The 13824-nt window shown below is 33.4% G+C and overlaps 1 long non-coding RNA gene across 1 annotated transcript; it reads right to left on the bottom strand.

The window, feature by feature from the left end:
* Positions 1-8410: 8410 nt before the first annotated feature.
* On the bottom strand, positions 8411-10137 carry LOC140005014 (uncharacterized). Its single transcript, XR_011812839.1, has 2 exons — positions 8990-10137; positions 8411-8900 (listed from the first exon to the last, which is right to left on the bottom strand). It is a non-coding gene; the product is annotated as an uncharacterized lncRNA (long non-coding RNA).
* Positions 10138-13824: the final 3687 nt, after the last annotated feature.

Raw genomic sequence — 13824 nt, 5'->3', positions numbered from 1 at the left:
CGTGATATTGGGTCTACCCTTCTATTGAAGTGAAAATGCACTTTTCTCTTCTTGAGTTTCGTTTTTCCATCTTTTGATACCAGTACAAATGACATATAATCCACAATAGGGAATCAATGTATATCCAAAAGACAAAAAACATAATAACTATTTTTGCTCCAATCAATTCAGCTTCTCTTCCTACATAGAACCTTTAAAGTAGTGTTCCTCTCAAAGACGAGTAATATATTCAAAACAAAGTACAGAATCAAGAATAGCCAAATACACCATCAGCAAAATAAGGACCAACTGGGAAAACAAATCCCTCAAGCACATTGGGTGCAACCTTTGCTAAACCTTCATGACCCCTGGATTCAGCCCATGAATTTTTTATTAGAATATAAAGTTTCCCACCCTCAAATCCATACCCCACAACTAGCACAGCATGGCCCAGGTTGGACCTATGAGCATCCACAACATCATCTTCAATAGATGTAGGGCCCTCATAGATACCCAAAATTCAAGCATGATATCACACACTTATACATACACACTTAAAATTACATAGAACCTAAAATATATAGAACCAAAAATTTGATATGTACCTTGCCCATATAGGCATAGAAACTAGGAAATACATGTCTGATCAAACCAACCAATGGTTGGCTCTTGATCAATTTAAGAAACATCGTTGAAGTCAGCACAGTATAACTACCTTGAGTTCAAGGAGTTCTTCAGACACCGTTTTAATGATTTCGTCAAGCATCGCCATTCCATAACCTTTAATAAATAGCTTTTCCTTCTGTAGGAGAAGCTAAGACAATTATATTAAGGGGATGGATATGATATACCCATATATAAAATATATTTAAAAAATATACATATAAATGAAAAACAGACCGTCCAACAAAAAAGATCCTCCACGGTTACTAAAGACAAGCAATCAGACAGAAACTTGGGAAGTGCTAAACTTTTCTAACAAAACTATCAACAACTCTGGCTTCTAGAAAACTTTTTTGCACAACTCAAGCAGTGAAATAACAAAATAGATACACTTGTGCATATAAATTTTGGAAAAAAAAAAAAAAAGCCTGAATTTCACTCAGGCATGTCATCAAACAGTTGATAGTCATTTGTGTACTTAACCAACTCAGGCTTGATAATGATTTTGGCAATAGCTTTGTTAGCAGTTTTCATTTGGGAGAAAACAATTCTAAATTGATTAAATATGTTTGGTTATGATAGGTCGTTCCAAAACACTATTGTCATAGGTCGTTCATAGCCCTCTATTTGGATTAATTATTTTTTAGGATTAAATATGTTTGGTTATGATAGGTCGTTCCAAAACACTATTGTCATAGGTTGTTCATGGCCCTCCATTTGGATTAACTATTTTTGAGGTGTTTTTAAAATATTTTACAATAACGCTGTATATAAAAAACTTTTATTATAAATATTTTTTTGAAATATTTGATAATTTCACATACCTTTCCTAAGGCTTTTAACAATTGCAAGAAGCTCTCCCCAAGTTCTAAAAATTATATATACCTCCCTTATTTTCATTGTTTAAGTAACATTTTAGACCCAAAAGGCAAGACTTTTTCTGAAAAATCATATAATGCCGTTGGGTTATAACTCACAACAAAAATAAAAAGGAAAAAAATGGTTTGCTGCCTCTATTTCATTCATCCTTACTTGCTATTACTGTCGCCTACCTATCAACTTCCAAATCACCACTAAGTAAACACTTACTATTGTTCTAATGCCCTCTTTTACCTAAAAATTTTCAGTGTTAACCATTATATCAATTAGAACGTCACATCAGATACCCAAAAATTTACTTACAATCTCATATCAATATCAGATTTTGTTCAATACACAATAATATTCATCAATATCCCAAAATTTATTCCATGACTGCCATCTACTAACATCAACATCTAATATACTCCATCCGCACAGAGTTCAAAATCAATGAAATTCTCTCTATTGGAATAACATCACTAACAATTGCAAATAAAAAATAGAAACACAATGCAGTTAGAAATATATTAGGAACATTTTTTTTTCATAACAACCATAACAGTATAATCTTTATTTAGTCACTATTCTACTTCCGATGCTTAATTTTTTATTTTTTATCAATGCCACTATCTTCATCTTCATCTAGTTTGATAACGAAATCATCACTCAACTTGTTGACAATTTCAATTTGCTAATGCCTATCGAAAAATCAAAAACAAAAAATGGGAGTTAAGAAACTATTTAATAATAATAAAAAAAGAGAGAATTTAGAATAAATACCAAGATAGGAAGAAAAGAATAAAGAATTAATGAGAAAAACTAAGTTTGAGTTTTTTGTTGACAATATATAAGAAAATTTTAATTTTTGATAGAGTTTTTTAATGAGCTAACAATTAATAAAGTGTATTATTGTCTTTTTATCATATCAAAGGAGATTTTCATAATTATGTAAATCTCAGAGAAATCGAGCAAAATTATCAAAAATCTCGGGGGAGATTTTTGAAATTATCCCATAATGCAAATAATGCATGTTTTATTATTCATTCAAAAGTTAACGCAATGTTTTATTAGTTTTTCATTTTACTATTTGAAAAAGTGACTTTTCTCACCTTCCAATACATTCATCATACTTTTAAATTTTGAATTTGAGGATAACATTGTAAAATTTTCCAAATTCAACTCATCCAAACATAATGATCACAAGTTCTTGAAAAGTTTGTTTCTCTTAAAACAACTCAAATTATGGGAAAGAAGAAATATTTTTTTTTAATTCTTTTGAGGAAGATTTCAACTCTTACAAAAAGAAATGGAAAAAATAGGAGGACTTGACAATTGAGATAGGTATAACAATAGAGGCAAGTCCCCACGAAGGTTTGATAGGATAGGGAAAATAAGGAGTGGGGGAGTTTTCCCCCGCTTATAAATGGATCCCCTATCCTGCTTATAATTTTAATAGTATGTAATACAAAATATAATATAATTATAGACATGTGATATGAATTTGATAATATGATAATTTTTTATGGTAAAATAATATAATCCTCCTTGTTAATTTTTTGTGGTTAAATGATAATCTCGTTATGTTAGCTTAATTTTTTTATTATTGCACTTAATTTATATTTAAAAAGTTATGATAATTGATTTATATTTTACGTAATATCAAATATAGAGAAACGAATTCACAAAATCAAAATGACTTATAAAGTTTATCTCACATTAAATTCTTTGCTAAAAATTCAAAAAAAAAAAAGATTGATAAACTCATTATTGACGTTATATATATATAAAGTCAAATATAAAAATAAAAATAGTTATGGGTGGGGTAGGGCGATGGTAAGAGTAGTGAGAAATGGGACAGAAGATGGGAGGAGCTTTTGAGTAACAAGCGGAAGAGTGTTCCCTTGCCCCCACCTCTACCCTATTGCCATCCTTAAGTCCAACTAGAGATCTTACACTTACTATCTAATATCCCTGGTAACTAAGTTAGGTCTTGGAGATAAGATCATATTGATTGAAGGAAAGTAGATTTACCTTGCCTTTAAGTTTTAATTTATTGCTTATGTGCACAAAAAGAGTATATTATATTTTCAAGATACTATAGTGCTGTTTTCTAGGCTACTAATAAAATTAACAAGAGAAATCATATTCCTTTCAACCAATTAAGGGTCCATTTTACAAAATTAAAATTTGAAATCTGATTTCTAAAATCTTAAACTTAGGTGTGAAAGTATTAAGTTACTAAATTAATTAAGTTGTATCTTTTTCATAACTAATTAAATTATAAACATGGAAGTTGCATGAGGTGTGTTTAATCATTGATCAACACTTGTTTTGATAATGCTTTGATGTAATTCTTGATAACTCATTAATACATTTTTTTAAATAGGAGAAAGTTTAGTAAAAAAATTATCTTCATGCTTACTTAATATATTTTGAAAATATACTTTATGCTTACTTGATAAGAAAATTATTTTTGAAGAAAAGTAATTCTTTAAATGTGATTCATTCCTTTGTACTTACTTGATTATGTAGTTATTTTAAGTGAAAGATATTAGATGAGAATGATGATGAAAATTGACGTGACTTTAGTTTTAGTTTTTCTGCGGCTCATTTAGCAAGAAATAATGAATGCACATTTTTCGAGGCAAATTCGATTCGAGAGTACATTAATCTTAGAGAATTAAGGATGATTAATAGTAGACTAAGAAAAGTTAATTGAGAGATTGGATGTGAGTGAGTTAAGTTAAGCTCAATTACGAGCACTAATTGCTCACTAATCGGTTGTTGACTTTTAGGACCAAGAACACCTTTATGTCATTCATCTTGTCACACCATCACTTCACCAACTACCAACACAAATTCCTTCCTCTTCCTTTTCCCCTTGGCCGAACCTCCCTTCCCCATTTCCCATAAAAAATTTCAACTCCTTGTCTTCCATTCTTGCTCCACAAAGACACTCCAAATTTGCTTCTTGTTTTGGTTCTTCATACAAGCTTGGAAAGTGACTTGAACAAGGAAGAAACTTTGGTGATTTAAGAACTCAAACCCTAGTGTTTAGTCTTCATCTTGGCAGCAAGGTAATCATCCAAAAACCCTCAACTTTTCCTTTCAAATCTTTGTAGTAAGTTAGTCCAGTTAGTTTAGTTGTTGGGTTGGGTTTAAGGTTGTTAATGGGTTCACAAGAACCTTGACATTAGGTAATGGACTTGAGGTGGCTTTGTAGGTAGAGGTTTTGAAGATTGTGTATGTTTAATTGCTTGTTTGATGCTTATTCTGAGAAGATATGGCTTAGTTTTAGTTGGAAAGTTGGAAAAGAAAGTTAGAAGATGAGAGTTATATGCTCATCGAAATTTGCTATCTTGTTTCCTTGCTTTGATTTCGAATTTTGTTGCTCAAATGGTTGCTAAAATGTTTGTTATATGTTGTATGGTGTGTGTAGAGATTGTCTTTCAAAAATCATTTCAATTGATTGGATAAAACTTGAGTTTTGAAGAAAGAAAGAAAACTGGAAAAGTTACCCAGGTCAGCCGACCAGGGGTTCTTTGTCTATGTATAAATCTTTGTACAAAGGTCAAAATCAAGTGTTGTTTACGAAATTTGAAACTAGACACCAAGAGCATTCCAACGTATAAAATTTTCCTGCTATTTCGTTTTGAATGAGCCGTAGCGAACCGGAAAAGTGAACTGATATACTTCACCTGTTTACCGGAGAAAATTATACAGCTGCATCTTGTAGCTCAATTTCATCCCTTTTGTGAAAAGAGTTTGAACATGATTTCTTCTAATAATTTATAGAATTTTGAATCTAGTTTTCAACGCCATAAACTATTCCCAATTTGGACTTGTATAGAGTTAGTTATAGCTGGATTTCGAAACTGTGTCGAAACTATATGACTGGAAATCCGCGGAACAGGTTGCAAAAACCAGTTTTCTTAAAATTGTTATATCTTGGTGTTGGAAAATCCAAATTGTGTTTCACTTGTTGCGTTTGAAACTTGACTTGAATTTATTTCTATCTTATAAATTTCAGAGGCTAATTCAATTCCTGTGAATTTTGCCACATTTTCAAACTCGACTTAAAATCAAGACTGTTTCTGCCCTGTTTTAATAAAGCAGTGAGTTTGAGCCGAGATTTGAATGATTTTTTATTAGAATCTAGGAAAAGTGTTTTCTGGAAAATTTTATTACTTTGAATTTAGTTTCAATGGTATAAAGTTTTCAATTTTTGGACTTACCGAACTCAAGATATGAATTTTCAAGTGTTGTCGCGTAAAACTAAAAATTTCTGATTTCCAACAAAATGAACATTTATGAACTTCCAACTTCCTTTTGAAATTGATAGTTCATTTCAAACTTGATTTCATGGATGATACAAGTTCTTTTGTAACTTTAAACCTTCATTTGTGAATCTCGATTTTCAATGGAATAAACCTCTTTTGATGTGTTGTCCTAGTTCTAAGCAAACGGACTTTCTTCTTTGTATGCTCAATGACCTAGGGTATCTGTGAGTGATAGTTGGTTAATATTTCTCCAGGTTCTCAAGAGGGTTTCGAAAGGAATTCCGACGTGAAACTTTAAAGGAATTTCTTGCTCACTTGCTTTTGAAATTGGTGAGTGTCAAGTGCCTGACTTGTTGCATAATACTTGAACTACTTCTTGTTGAATATATGAATTGGACTTGTCGAGACGAGTGTGTACTTTATCGCACTCGTTCTCTCTTGCTTGATTTAATAATTGACTTGCTCATACTCGATAATCATATTCGTGCTTGTGTGTGACTTGATATTGATTTGAGAGAAATCTCATCGCCTTATACTTGTACTTGTGAGGACGTCCAAATTTCATTGGCTAACCTTGTAACTGGAGCCGGCATAGGCTTGACCGAGAAACTTAGTGAACCATGAAAAATTATAAAGCTTGATTTTTTGAGGTCTTGCTTGGCATACTCGAATAGTATTGCCCTTTCATACGTGTTTGATTCTGGATCCGAGAGGGGTGAAATGGTGGATGGAGGAAGTAAGTGGTGTTCTACAAACTTGGATATTTACTCAATTGATGAATGTCACCACTTGGAAGTGTTGGATCAAACCGTGGCAAAGCAATGAGAATTTAGCTCCTGAGGGCTCCTGTATCCTTATTGATTGTATTTTATTTTTCTTTGTGAGTTATATAAATATTATGGTTGCCCTTCTTGTATAAGTTTTAATGCTAATTGTACTTATTTGTTTGCCTGCTTTTCTTGGTCTCACTGAGCGTTAACTCACCCCCTTAAGTTTGTTTTCCTTAACAGAAACTTGAAGTGAAAAAATTTTTGGAGAAGCTGGCTTGATTGTCTTTTGGTCCAATTATGAATGTAAATGATTTAGTCAACTTTTGGTGGTTGTATTTTTTTTTTTTGAAAAACTTGATGTACCTTTTGGAACCATTGTGATGTAAAAATTGAATGATTATGGAATGAAACGACTTTTCTTTATATTTGTTTTCTTATTGATTGTTTAGTTCTAAGTTATAATTTTGATTTGTATCGAGTCCTGGCGAGAGTTAGGCAGGCGGTCCGCCTAAATCCTAGGGTTCGCCCTGAGGAGAAGTGGAGTCGTCACACCTTCCCTCTATCAATAAGCCATCTATCCCTCCAAATATCTATGGTACGTCCATCTCCAACTCTTTTTCTTGTCCCTCTTTCCAGCAATCACTTGCTTTTGTTTTCATTTTCCATATTGATTCCCCTTTAGAGTATTTTCCTCTCAATATTCTACTAACCATCAAATTTGGCCTAGTTAATATCCTCCACAGCTGTTTAGCTAACAGTTGTGGAGGATAAAATAGCCATTTTTTTAACTTGGGCTCTCCAACAATTTGAAAGTCATTAGATGGGGCAAAATAGCCATACTACCATCTTTACACCTTCGGATAATTACCGCAGCTCAAACTCTTTGATGAAAGACTGCAAAATCACCATGGTTTTAACGATTTGCAAATGATTATCCACTGCAGCTCCCAAATACCCCCCAGAGGGCCCTCCTTCAAAGCAAGTTCTATTTCTGCAACCCATATTGGAATCATCCACTTGGATGTATCCTAAAATGTTTCCCAGAACAACCAGATCAGTGCGGGATATAGTGTATTTCATCAATGTTCATGTAGTGATAGCTATTTTTGCACTTAAAGACTTTTACTTCCAATCCACAAACCAAACAACATAAGCAACTAAACGCAGCAAATTGTCATCAAGCTAGCATTTTGAACACAAACTCTGAATTTGATCAACCTAATAAGCAGCTAAATGCTACAAAATGTCAACTATCACATCTTTTACTGATCACGAGATTCAGAATTTTAAGTAGCATGACCCATGTGCTCGTTAAGCAACATCAGATCATATGAGATCCGCATCATGACCCCAACATTGCCAAATCCACAAACAATAGTACCAAATATGATGCTTCTTCAGAAATGAGTGTTTTCTGGAAATTCACCCCTCTTCTAACCACTAAACAAGGGTCCGCTGACAAAGTGATTGTTGATCAAGTTGAAAAAAGCTACTTTATAACTCCAGAGAATATATGATTATTTGAGACTAAGAAGAATAATTGTAAAGACAACATAAGATGCTATAAATCAAACCTTAAAAGCAGATGCAAACAAACCTAAATAACATGTCTAAAACCTAAGAAATATCACAGAGCCAAACCTAGTGGTGTTTCACAAGACTTAGAAATGCATAAATTACCAAACGGAGTAAGATCAATGCATATATCACTTATTCAATCAAAGATTAGTTGTTTTCACTGCAGCTCTGGATTTTTTGGGAACTTCCATCAAGACTTTCACATAACTCATTGGCATTCAAATACTTTCCATATTCATCTACACAAGGTTTTCATATTATTTTTCTGGAAAAACAGTCTCTCATGGAAAAGCGATCCAACAATGTCTGAACCTTCATTTACATTCCCAGCACCTGACTACAAGATCAAAAAGCTCAAAAATACAGTCAGCTAGAGAACTTGTTTAACTGTCAACGTCATCAAACACTAACATAGTTAAGCAAACAGTTTTAAACACTTCTCCCATCACACTCAAAAGTTGCAACATAATTGTACCATAAATATTACATAAAAAGGAAATACACACGGGATTTGTATTGTTAAGTTATAAGTAGAAATAGCAGGTCCACCTTCCATGACTGATCCAGGCCAAGTTCAACTAAGTTTTAACCACTTTGGGACGGCAGAATTTAACCCGCACATCCACAATTCTAGCATAAATGTGAGCTTGAAAAATTTTGCCCTCGAGAGCATCAGCACCACGAGCACGAAAGTTATATTATATACCCAACCAGTACAAGGATGTCTAGTTACCCACTCAATTGCCACAAATTCATAGCATGGTAGCTTCTACAAGAGTAAATTTTGAACTTTAGAAACTCATCAGTAATCACTGTATAACAGAGAGAGAGAGTCACAAAAACTGCAAGAAAATTTACCTCCGCCAGGGCCTGTTTAGCCAACCTAATGAGTTAGATGTTGAAGATGATCATCTTAAAGGAATGAATTAGATGTTGAAGATGATCATTACTCATCACAAACATTGCTTGGAATGGAATAGGAACTATGAATAAAACTCAAGACTGCCTTTAATTAGTCGATCTCGATAGAGATTCTGACCAACTATAAAGGCTCCATCGGCATCTTCTGTTGTAAGTTTATTCAATTTTATTTACCAAACTGAAGAGATTTTTTAAGCTACCGGACCTACATTACTAATTTACTTAACATGAGATATCGAAACCCTGGCCACGATACGACATATTAGTATTTAATAGCTCCAGTAAACTATCAGTGACCAAACAATCAATGCAATGAGATTTTTTGCTGGAATGATAAAGATCAACTAACTGTAACCCTTTGCTAAATAATGTAACTATCAACCTTAATGTTCTCATTCTTATTGAATAATTATGATTACTATTATTTTCCAATTCAATAGATTTATGAGCGAGTTCAAAGTAAGAACAGACGCAATAACGAACTATTAGATTTATAGATGTGATGCCAATGGCTAGCCAAGCAACTAGAAAAATTAGCTTTCAGCTCCTAGGATCCAGATTGTTTTGGAATTAAAGGAAAAGAAGGAAAAAAGAGGAAAAATATATGAATGTTGTATTGCTTCTATCACATAATATTGAAACAAAACCTACTACACACAAAAAAAGAAAAGAAAAAAAAGGATTAATATAAAACCTAAACTAAAGAGCTTCGAGATTTAGACAAGATAGGGTAAGCAAGAGATTTAAATATTTATGGTATATTTCTTCGTATGACTTAATTAATTCTCAAAAGAAAAACACACAAAAAAATTCTTTTGAAAGACGTCTAATTGGCGTCTACTTCAAAAGTTGACACATCCACACTCTAAGAATTTTGTGAATGATCCTAAGTCATAGTGTCACGGACTACTTGTTTTCCTACAAGCCAACACCCCGTGCGGCACTAGCATACGTTCAAGACTTATGCTATGAATGCTTGGCTAGTTCAGCCTTAACACACAGTGCGCCGTTATAATACAAAAGTGCCAAAGTAGTAGACAAAGATATGGATGGCAAGAAAAAGCTTATATTACACAAAGCCTCATTTACAAGGTTGCCAAAGGTTCTTACAAATGGAAAGGATTTGGCCTATTTATAGACAAGTTAAGAAGCTTACGCACAACTCTAGAGAATTCTACAACTTGGACACCTAAGTATTCTCTAACCTTAACTTGGACACAAGTGGTATGTACACTTGGACCCTAGAACTTTTTATACAAGTCCCTACTTATCTACAAAGTTCTAAACTTATCTACAAGATTCTTGAAAACCCTAAAAGGTTCCACAAGCTTCTAGCATGTGCTCCACAATTCTAGTAACTTGTGGCACAACCTCCATACTTTAGCCAAGCCACCAAGGTTTGGGACTTAGTTGGGGGATTAAGGTGTGGGTCTACTAACGATCCCAACTTAGGTGCCAGGACTACTATGTATGGCGCTACAGAACTTGACCGGCTGGATTCTACTTTTACGCTATGAATGATAGAAAGCCCAACTAGACTTGTATGGTAGTGGGAGGGTGAACTATGAAATCAAACAAGTACACTTCCCTAGATTTTTTGAACAAAAGAAATACAATGCTTTCTTGTAATGCACTAGGCGAAATTTGAAACTCCAATTCAGTGCTCGAGAGAGCCTCTTTCCATACTCTAAGATGTTCTTCCTGACCATTGGACTAAAGTTCAAAGAGTCAACGGAACCTTTTTTTACTGAACATGGCCTAATTAAATTGGTACTCCCTCCCTGTCACCTAATATACAATGGCAAAGCATTTACATTTGATGTCACTTTTCGATACTACGGATACAATAAATGCGTCATTTATTAATCAACCTCATATGTGCAAATTACCAATTAGAAAGAATTTTCATGCAAAGCTTTATTCCCGCACCTCAACATTTTAGATATTTGTATTATTTAAGGGACCACAGTTAAGGTTAAACTCTAACCAGAAAGTTCCCTTGAAAAGATTGGTCGGTTGTTCATCTATAAACCTTCTCAAATTGGGTAGCATAGAAGTGAAATGAGATTGACATTTTAATTGAAGTAAGAAAGAAAATAAGAAATAAAAGAAAACAGAGGGACACACATAAAAGAAACTTTAATTTTTTTAGGAGAAATGACATTAATCATGCTTCACATTTATCGTTCTTAGAATTTAATAGTTCACATATACATGAAGCATTTTGATTACTCATATATTCAAAAAAAATGCTCCTTTCTAAGTCCCGAAACAAACTTGCAGCCATATATTGGTTAGAAAAGAAATCATGTGTTAGGAATTTTGAGGGGCAAAATTTATAGCTTTGCACAATTTTTACCCGTACTAATCCAAAAATTAAAATATAAGTATTGAAATTTAAAAACAATGTCTTCACTCTCCATCCTCTCGGACCATTATAGCAGGATCAAGTAAGGGTGTACCAAGTCGAAAAATTTCGATTTACCGACCGATTTCGAATTCGATAATTCAGTAAATTGGAATGGAATTCAGTAATTCCAATTTCGAATTGATCAAAATCAGGTCGAATTCAAAAATATAATTTTTGAAATCGAAATTACCGATTTCGAATTGAAATTCGAAATAGGAAATCGAAATCGGAAATATAATTTCGATTTCGTTTTATAATATTTATATTATATATGTAATATATAATTTATATTATATAACATAATAAATTAATAACAATAATACTGATACATCTAACAATTAACAAAAATTACAAAACAACCTCCAAAAAGACAAAAAAACAAAAGTTCAAATTGCAAAACCTAATCTGTTAAGCTCTCCCACCTCTTCCTCAATTCGTCTCTCAACTCTCACCTTCCTTCCTCCGCTGCTCCGCCTCCACCGCCAGTCTGCCAGTCTTGAGTCTTCAGTCGAGAGTCGAGACTCAGGAAGGAGCTCAACTATTCTGCCTTCAGCTTTCCTACTTCCTCAGCTTTCATCTTCAGTCTCTCTCATTCTCGGTTTCACCTTCATCTTCAAGCCATCTTCAAGCCCGACAGTCTTCATCTTCAAGCCATCATCAGCTAGCCATCAAGATCCTTCATCCTTCTGAGTAGGAGAGTTGGGGGAGTTTGCTCATATAGGGCCCTCTTTTGCTGCCCTAAATAACATGCACTTTACTGTTTATACTATGTCTGGTCTGGGGTCTGCTGCTGCTGCATTGCTTTATTGGCCATGGCTACAACTGTTGTTGCTTCCTTTTGTTCTTCTTTGGAAGTAGTAGAAAATGAAAGCCCCAATAAAGTTCAAAAGGGTGTTGACTGTTGATAAGAATCATAAGATCACTCCAATTAATGGAATTCACGATGTGACGGCTTTGCTTTGCCCAAAGCAGATTTTAATAGTAAGAAAGAGATTTTGCAATACTGCATATGGTAAAACGGAGAGAGACGACGTGACTATTGCTTGTGAAAGGAGAATAATGGTTGGTCGGTTTGTGGAGGGACCTATCGTGCAAGTTCATTCACTTCACCAAAATAGATGATAGATGATACTCCCTCCGTCCCACTTTGATAGTCCTGTTTCTTTTTTCACACAGTTTAAGAAAAAGTAGTTAACTTTGTTGGAAAAGTAAATTTAGATTGTTATTTTCCTAAAATACTCTCACATTAAATATGGTACAACTTTATAGGAACTTGAATTGATAGTAAAAAAAGAATCAACTCTCATTAAATGGGGTAGGTTTATAGTAATAACTACTTACATTGAATAAGGGTATTTTAGGAAAATTAAAATACAACTACATTCTTCAATTGGAAAGTGGACTACAATTTGGGACAGATGAAAAAGGAATACAGGACTATCAAAGTGGGACGGAGGGAGTAGATGATAGATCTACTACTCCCCCAGCAAGCAGCCTAGACTGATAAAATTGCCCACTTTGTTGTTTTATATTATTTACTGGAATTGTTTTGTATTTGAAATTTGGACTAGAATAGTTGTATAAGTATTGTGATGTTTTGTATTCTCGTATGAAGTGTTCCATGGCAGACTTGTGAGAAGTCATTAAATTCGAACAGGTTTTTGAACAAGAAAAAAAAAAAGGAACAGGTTTTTGAATTCCGGAATCGAATTCGAAATCGAAATTGGCCATTTCGAATTCGAAATCAGTCGGGAAAATCCATGTCAAAATTTCAAAAAATTTCAATTTCAAACTTTCAATTTACCGATTTCAAATTCATTACACACCCCTAGGATCAAGTTACAGGACTTTCCAGCCCCTTCTTCTATCTTGAGATTATGTCGCTATAGAAAATTTTCACAGAAAAGGAAGTATGTCTCTAATACTATATTATGTAATAAATCTATTATTAAGGAAATAAGATAAAAAGAAAATGGGTTTACAGGGTTGATGAAGTGAAAAAGACAAATAAAATAGCAAGATTTTGCAACCCAGCTTCTTCATTGAACTAAAAAATTTATTGGGTCAACAATTATTGGTTCAACTGTTGGGTTAACCACAATTGACTCACCATCAACCCGTAACATTATAAATACATAATAAAAAATAGATATTTGTTATGTTATCATATAGTCCAATAAAATATCTTCTACATATACATATGTTGGAAAGAACTGTTCTTTTCTTCTGTGCTGTATAACTTATCTTGCTGTAGATAAGCTCTGGATTGGACTTGAAAATTTTTGTTTTCGACTGGCTATTCCATGCAGACAGGTAAAGCTACTTAAGTTGAATTTTGTAAATAGTTGTACGCCAGAGTCAA

The sequence above is a fragment of the Coffea arabica genome, chromosome 4c, assembly GCF_036785885.1.
Source record: "Coffea arabica cultivar ET-39 chromosome 4c, Coffea Arabica ET-39 HiFi, whole genome shotgun sequence".
NCBI classification, from domain to species: domain Eukaryota; kingdom Viridiplantae; phylum Streptophyta; class Magnoliopsida; order Gentianales; family Rubiaceae; genus Coffea; species Coffea arabica.
Note: the sequence above shows the minus strand (reverse complement) of the source record. Positions and strands in the feature narration are given on the sequence as shown.